The following is a 7,500-nucleotide window of genomic DNA, read 5'->3' as shown; positions in this document are numbered from 1 at the left end:
TACCGCTCGCAAGATTGCGTGCATTGCTTCACACCGCCCCCCAGGTCGCATGCATGGCTGCATGTGCCATGCCCATCGCTTTGTCGTCGCGCGCTAGGTTTCGGGATTTGCCGGAAGTGCCACGCAAGAGGTTGTAGGCACGGCTGCACCACCGCGCAATATTTTTCATTGCGTGGTCCACATGCACCGCCCATGAGTGCACTATCGCGCACAAGTTCGCTGGCACGGCCTCCCATGCATCGATATTGGTGGCTGGCATGGCCGCACATGCCACGGGTATTTCGGCACATGGCTCGCGTAAGGTTGCACGCATTACCGCACCATCGATCCCAGGTCTAGTCTGCCATGTACATGGCCGCATGCACGTGGCTCACACATGGGTGCTTCCGTGGCCCCCATGGCCCATGCAACAGAGGCTCCTTTGCGGCCTTCGGCTGCACACGAGGCACCGACTGCTGCACACGCCAAGGCCATGCCCGCACAACATAGTTTGGGTCTTTAAATCATGTTGTGCGAAACATCCCTTTGGGTTAGAAAAGCCACGCAATTGGCTATTTGGCACCCAAAGTACAATCATTTTCACTTAAACCCCGCATTTCCATTTTTTTGGGTATTTTTCGTAATGTTTCAATCAAAAAATATTAAAAAATATCAAAATATGTTGGAATGGTCCAATATTTTTTCAGAACATTCTATCAACCTTTGGAAGACATCCGAAATTTATTTTTCAGAAAAATACATTAAAATGATTTTTCATAGTTTTTTGAATTTAATATGTTTTTTAATATTAAAAAACTAATAAAAAAATAAATATTTATCCGAAGACGGCGATTTTTATATGAACATAATCTTTGGATTTTTCCTTAATTTCTTACCAAGTTTCATTTGATTTGGATATTTGTAGCTCAAAAAATAGAACGGTATATTTTTGGGGGGTGGTCATGTCTCCTGAAAATGGGCAAAGAGTATAAGAGCTACCTTGAGGGAGGGGGGTGCCACTCCCAGGGTGGTTTTTGCGGGGCCGCACCGAGGGGCAGCAGACGATGAGGGGGCATGGTAGGCAATCCGAAAAGACCCATGGCATAGTAAAAGAAGTGAAATGGCACGTGGGTTTCGATGAGTTGGCCCTCAGTGTGCGCTGAGGCCTGCCACTGCGTGCGGGTGGACGCGCATGGCCGCCTGCCTTCCGTGCCATGTGCCCGCAGCTGCTGTAACGTGTGCCAGTCACGGCAGAGCATGCCCTACGAATGTGGACGTGCTTACGAATGGTCAGCCCTTCTGTCATGCAACGCCGCCCCCTTCTTCCGCATAGCTTTGCCTGCCACCGTGGGCTGCTGGGCGCACATGGACGGGTACCATGCACTGTCACGCCCCAACTTTTGATGTCACATGTGCCCCTCGATGCATAGCATTTCCAAGGAAGGTGTGGTTTATGAGAACATGTACATGGCGCATCCGTCCCGACAGTCTTCCCCTCTGCCTTGCGCTGCAGTGCCTCCACATCTTACGCCATATGTGTCAAACGCCATATAGCATGACCAAGAGTGGCATCGCCTGTGCAAGACGCCTTCACGGTATGTTGGTTTCGAAGATTTTGCCCTTAGTGTGCGTTGCGCCTGCCACGGTGTACTGCTTTGCCCTCGTGGTTGCCTAATATATACCGCTATGTCGTGATAGCTGTTGCCTCCTGCGGTCGTAGCTGCAACGAAAGCCCAACAAAGGCTTGGCATGTATGTGAAAACAAGTACATGGCTCGTTTGTCCAGATGGTCAGCCTATCTGTCGCACGCCAATGCCAGCAACTGTGTGCTACTGGGTGCCCTTCGCTCCCTACCTACCGTGTGTGCGAGGCTTGTGCAGCCGTGGTTGCAGCCATGTGCGTGGAAGTGCGGCACGGGCAGCAGCCCAGCGCGCACTGCCCGCACCATTGCCATCCACCATGTGCACCCGGGCCTACCACCTTTCGTGCGGTTGAGCAGCCTTTCCAGCAGCAATGTGCGTTGTTGCCTGCCGCCTTACGCGCGGTGTGCACCTTTGCCCCCAGCCATGTGCGCGCGATAGTGGAACCTTACCCCCAACCGTGCCTGAGGTTGCGTGCAACCATGTGTGCGGTATTGCAGCAACGCCCGCATCCATGTGCGCGGCAGCCTACCTCGACGCCAGCAGACTTAGCACGCTAGTGCAACCATGCCCTCGGCGATGCCTACACCTTGTGCGTCCATGCCAGCTGCCTTCCGCATGGTAGTGCAGCCATGCCTGCCACCATGCACACACATTGTGCGGCCCTGCGTGCGGTACTGCCGCCTTGTGCACTGCCTTCATATGCACTTAGGCACCCTTAGGGGGGCACGCATTGGCATTGTCATGGGCACGTATATGTGCACACTTGCGGCATTCAAGAGCACAATTAAGCGACACTTGGGCTACACTAGGGTGCACGCTTAGACACACTTATTCAACACTTGCGGGCACGTATAGGCACATTTAAGGCGACACTTGGGGCATTCAAGAGCATGCACAGGCACACTTGGTTGCACACTTGGGCAACAGTTGTGGGCAGCATGGGCACATCTAGGCAACACTTGGGCCATTCATTGTGCACTTGTAGTCAACACTTGGGGTATTGTGTGGCCATTCACTGTGTACACGTGGGCACACGTAGCCAACACTTGAGGGCATGCGTAGGCACACACTTGGGCCACTCAAGAGCACGTTGTCGATGCTTTAGACCTTTCTAAGCAACCGCACCGGCACTTAGCACTTTCACTAGCGCTAAGTCAGCCTAACCACCCTCCTTAAGGGACTAGGGAAGAGAAGAAGTGAACACAAGAGTGAGTTTGAGAAGAATGAACCTGTATAGCACTAGAGAACTCTTGAGTACAAGGCTTGAGAACTCACTTGCTTGGTTGAACACACTTGGTTGGTCCTTGGTGAGTGCCTTTGCCAAATGAGGCAACACCTACCCCAAGTTACAATGGATGGCTAAGATATTTACAAATGTCCTCCATCCAACGGTTGGGGAGGAAACTAGAAGCTTCCCACCTCCTTAGCGACGGGAAGATACCATAAGTCGGGGTTCGGTGCACGTATTAGCTCTAGAATTACTATGGTTATCCGAGTAGCAGATACCATCAAACAAACTATAACTGATTTAATGAGCCATTCGCAGTTTCACAGTCTAAATTAGTTCATACTCACACATGCATGGCTTAATCTTTGAGACAGGCATATGACTACTGGAAGGATCAACCAGGTAACTTTCCTTCCCGACGCCAAAGAACTATATGAACCACATCCCCAACTGTGCATTGGGTGATGCTGCTCCATACATTAATGGCAGTTTATCGTTCTTGTGCAACGAGGCGCAACCAAAGGATTCAAGAGGACACACACACACATCCACCTTGCCCCACAAAGTGTCCCGCATCCTATAGCACAAACAGTGCACGTGCACCACTACACAAAGAAAGTGGACATATGCATCGTATGCCAAGCCACCTCACACCAACCACAAGGGCAGGCAAGAGGGATGAAATGAGAGTGAAGGGGCAACATCTTTCCATCCAACTAGGTAAGCAACACAAGAACAATTTTCATGCTCTTGACAAAGACACTTTTGGCCCATCGCGACCCATAGAGGTATCTATGCATGGTGGTTCAATACACAAGCAAAGAGCCCACAAGCACAAGAAAAACAATAGCCACTCACGCGCATTGCGTCCACTACCGACACAATCCACCGCCAAACCTACTACAACGTAATAAGGATTTGGTAGAAGAAAAATCAATAGCCCCGCTAAGCACGAAAATCACAACAATCAACAGGGGTCGAGGGACTTGAGATCTATCTCCACCTACAAGCTTGCAATTTTCTTTTTAAAAACAAAAGTGTGGGGGGGAGGGGGAAGTGGAGGGACTCGTGATCTGTCTCCACCTGCAACCTTGCAAACCTATGTTCTTCAGAGACCCACGTTAATGTCGCATTATAACACTTGCGGCAGGAGGCATGCAAATACCTCTACACCCAGGCACGACTTAGAAATGTATTTCTCCAAATACCATAAAGGCCACAAAACCAAGCATGGGAAAAAACTCTTGCAAGCAACAAACCCACGAGAATGCAATTTTCTTTTTAAAAACAAAAGTGGGGGCAGGGGAGGGGGAGGGACTCGTGATCTGTCTCCACCTACAAAAGCTTGCAAACCTATGTTCTCCAGAGACCCACGTTAATGTCGCATTATAACACTTGCGGCATGAGGCACGCAAACACCTTCACCTAGGCACGACTTAGAAATGCATTCCTCCCAATACCAAAAGGCCACAAAACCGAGCATGACAAAACTCTTGCAAGCAACATACCCACGAGAATGGAGATTTTTTTAAAAGCAAGGAGGGGGAGGGAATCATGATCTACCACCACCTACAAGCTTGCAACCTATGTTCTCCAGAGACCCACACGTCATTGTTGTATTACAACACTTGACGCAAAAAGGCATGCAAGCACCTCCACACCTAGGCCCGACTTAGAAATGCACTTCTCCAAATAGCATAGGCCACAAAACTGACCATGAAAAAACCCTTGCAAGCAACAAACCCATGATAGTGCAATTTAAAAAAACAAAAAACAATAGGATGGGGGGGAGGGACCAACCAAATATTTATTGTGCACATTGACTTGACCAATGATTCCGTAAAATGTAGATAACACCCCACCCCTTGCACCATGACCTACATATGACAACAAGCCATAGAGCAAAGAAGGGTGCAAATGTGTGACTTCAACCACGCTCATAAACAGTGGCACTAGCACAACTACACATGGAAGGAAGCAAAGCACGTCAAACTACCACGGTGACTAGATGGGATTAATCAACGGGGCCAATGCTTCATTTGCACGTTTTTCACATGCCATGACTCCCTTGGGCATGCTGTACAAAACTAGCAAAAGTTGCAGTAGGCTACAATGAGGGTGTAACTGCAGTGTGCAGGCAGCCATGCAAACCCACCAGCACGCATTGACCGGCCAAGGTGCAAAACAAGGGGCTAATCATCCTGACCCTCATCATGCCATGTTGCTGTCCTTCACATGCCATGCAACTCTTGGAAATGCTGCGTGGCTACTGGCATATGGGGCAGCAGATATGCAAGGAGCCATGCACACCCAGCATTGGCCATTTCCTTGTTTTCAAATGCCATGCCTCTCTGGAAACTACTGTGCAGCGACGGACACGTGTCAGCAACTATGGGGGCATGGCAGCGGTAGGTAGGGAGCGAAGGGCACCCAGCAGTACATGGTTACTGGCATTGGCGTGCGGCAGATAGGCTGACCATCTGGACAAACGAGCCATGTACTTGTTTTCACATACATGCCAAGCCTTTGTTGGGCTTTCGTTGCAGCTACGACCGCAGGAGGCAACAACTGTTGCGACATAGCGGTATATATTAGGCAACCACGAGGGCAAAGCAGCACGCCGTGGTAGGCGCAACGCACACCAAGGGTAAAATATTCGAAACCAACATACCGTGAAGGCGTTTGGAACAGGCGATGCCACTCTTGGTCATGCTATGCGGCGTTTGACACATGCGGCGCAAGATGTGGAGGCATTGCAGCGCAAGGCAGGCAGCTTTCGCGCCCAGCAGCACACAATGGCAAGCAACTTTATGCGGCAGAGGGGAAGACTGTCGGGACGGACGTGCCATGTACATGTTCTCACAAACCACACCTTCCTTGGAAATGCTATGCGTCGAGGGGCACATGTGACATCAGAAGTTGGGGCGTGACAGCGCATGGTACCCGTCCATGTGCGCCCAGTAGGCCACGGTGGCAGGCAAAGCTATACGGAAGAAGGGGGCGGCGTTGCATGACAGAAGGGCTGACCATTCGCAAGCACGTCCATCTTCGTAGGGCATGCTCCGGTGACTGGCACACGTTACACCAGCTGTGGGCACATGGCACGGAAGATAGGTGGCCATGCACGTCCAGCCGCACGCAGTGGCAGGCCTCAGCGCACACCGAGGGCCAACTCATCGAAACCCACGTGCCATTTCACTTCTTTTACCATGCCATGGGTCTTTTCGGATTGCCTACCATGTCCCCTCATCGTCTGCTGCCCCTCGGTGCGGCCCCTCAAAAACCACCCTGGGAGTGACACCCCCCTCCCTCAAGGTAGCTCTTATTCTCTTTGCCCATTTCCAGAAGGAGACATGACCACCCCCCAAAAATATATCGTTCTATATTTTGAGCTACAAATATCCAAATCAAATGAAACTTGGTAAGAAATTAAGGAAAAATCCAAAGATTATTTTCATATAAAAATCGCCGTCTTCGGATAAATATTTATTTTTTTATTAATTTTTTAATATTAAAAAACATATTAAATTCAAAAAACTATGAAAAATCCATTTTAATGTATTTTTCTGAAAAATAAATTTCGGATGTCTTCCAAAGGTTGGTAGAATGTTCTGAAAAAATATTGGACCATCCCAACATATTTTGATATTTTTTAATATTTTATGATTGAAACATAATGAAAAATACCCAAAAAAATGGAAATGTGGGGTTTAAGTGAAAATGATTGTACTTTGGGTGCCAAATAGCCAATTGCATGGCTTTTCTAACCCAAAGGGATGTTTCACACAACATGATTTAAAGACCCAAACTATGTTGTGCGGGCATGGCCTTGGCGTGTGCAGCAGTCGGTGCCTCGTGTGCAGCCGAAGGCCGCAAAGGAGCCTCTGTTGCATGGGCCATGGGGGCCACGGAAGCACCCATGTGTGAGCCACGTGCGTGCGGCTATGTGCACGGTGGACTAGACCTAGGATCGATGGTGCGACAATGCGTGCAACCTTACGCGAGCCATGTGCTGAAAAGCCCGTGGCATGTGCGGCCATGCCAGCCACCAATATCGACGCATGGGAGGCCGTGCCAGCGAACTTGCACGCGGTAGTGCACTCTTGGGCGGTGCATGTGGACCACGCAACGCAACCTTGCGCGTGGCGGTGCAGCCGTGCCTGCAACCTCTTGCGTGGCACTTCCGGCAAATCCAGAAACCTAGCGCGCGACGACGAAGCGATGGGCGTGGCACATGCAGCCATGCATGCAACCTGGGGGGTGGTGTGAAGAAATGTACGCAATCTTGCGAGCGGTAGGGCAGCAAGGGGCGCGACATGTGTGGCCATGCAAGCAACCTTGTGCGAGTTAGTGCGGCCAGAAGCGCGGCATGTGCGGCGTGGAACGTAACCTTAGGCGCTACTGTGCAGCCATCTGCGTGTCATGTGCGCCATGCACGCAATCATCCGCGCGGCATGTGTTGCCACGCGCGAAACCATGTGCGAGGCTTGTGCAGCCGTGGTCGCAGCCATGTGCGTGGAAGTGCAGCACGGGCAGCAGCCCAGAGAGCGCTACCTGCACCATTGCCATCCGCCATGCGCACCCGGGCCTACCACCTTTCGTGTGGTTGAGCTGCCTTTCCAGCAGCAATGTGCATTGTTGCCTGCTGCC

This window comes from Macadamia integrifolia, unplaced genomic scaffold, assembly GCF_013358625.1.
Source record: "Macadamia integrifolia cultivar HAES 741 unplaced genomic scaffold, SCU_Mint_v3 scaffold424, whole genome shotgun sequence".
Lineage (NCBI taxonomy): Eukaryota > Viridiplantae > Streptophyta > Magnoliopsida > Proteales > Proteaceae > Macadamia > Macadamia integrifolia.
This window is presented reverse-complemented; position numbering follows the sequence as displayed.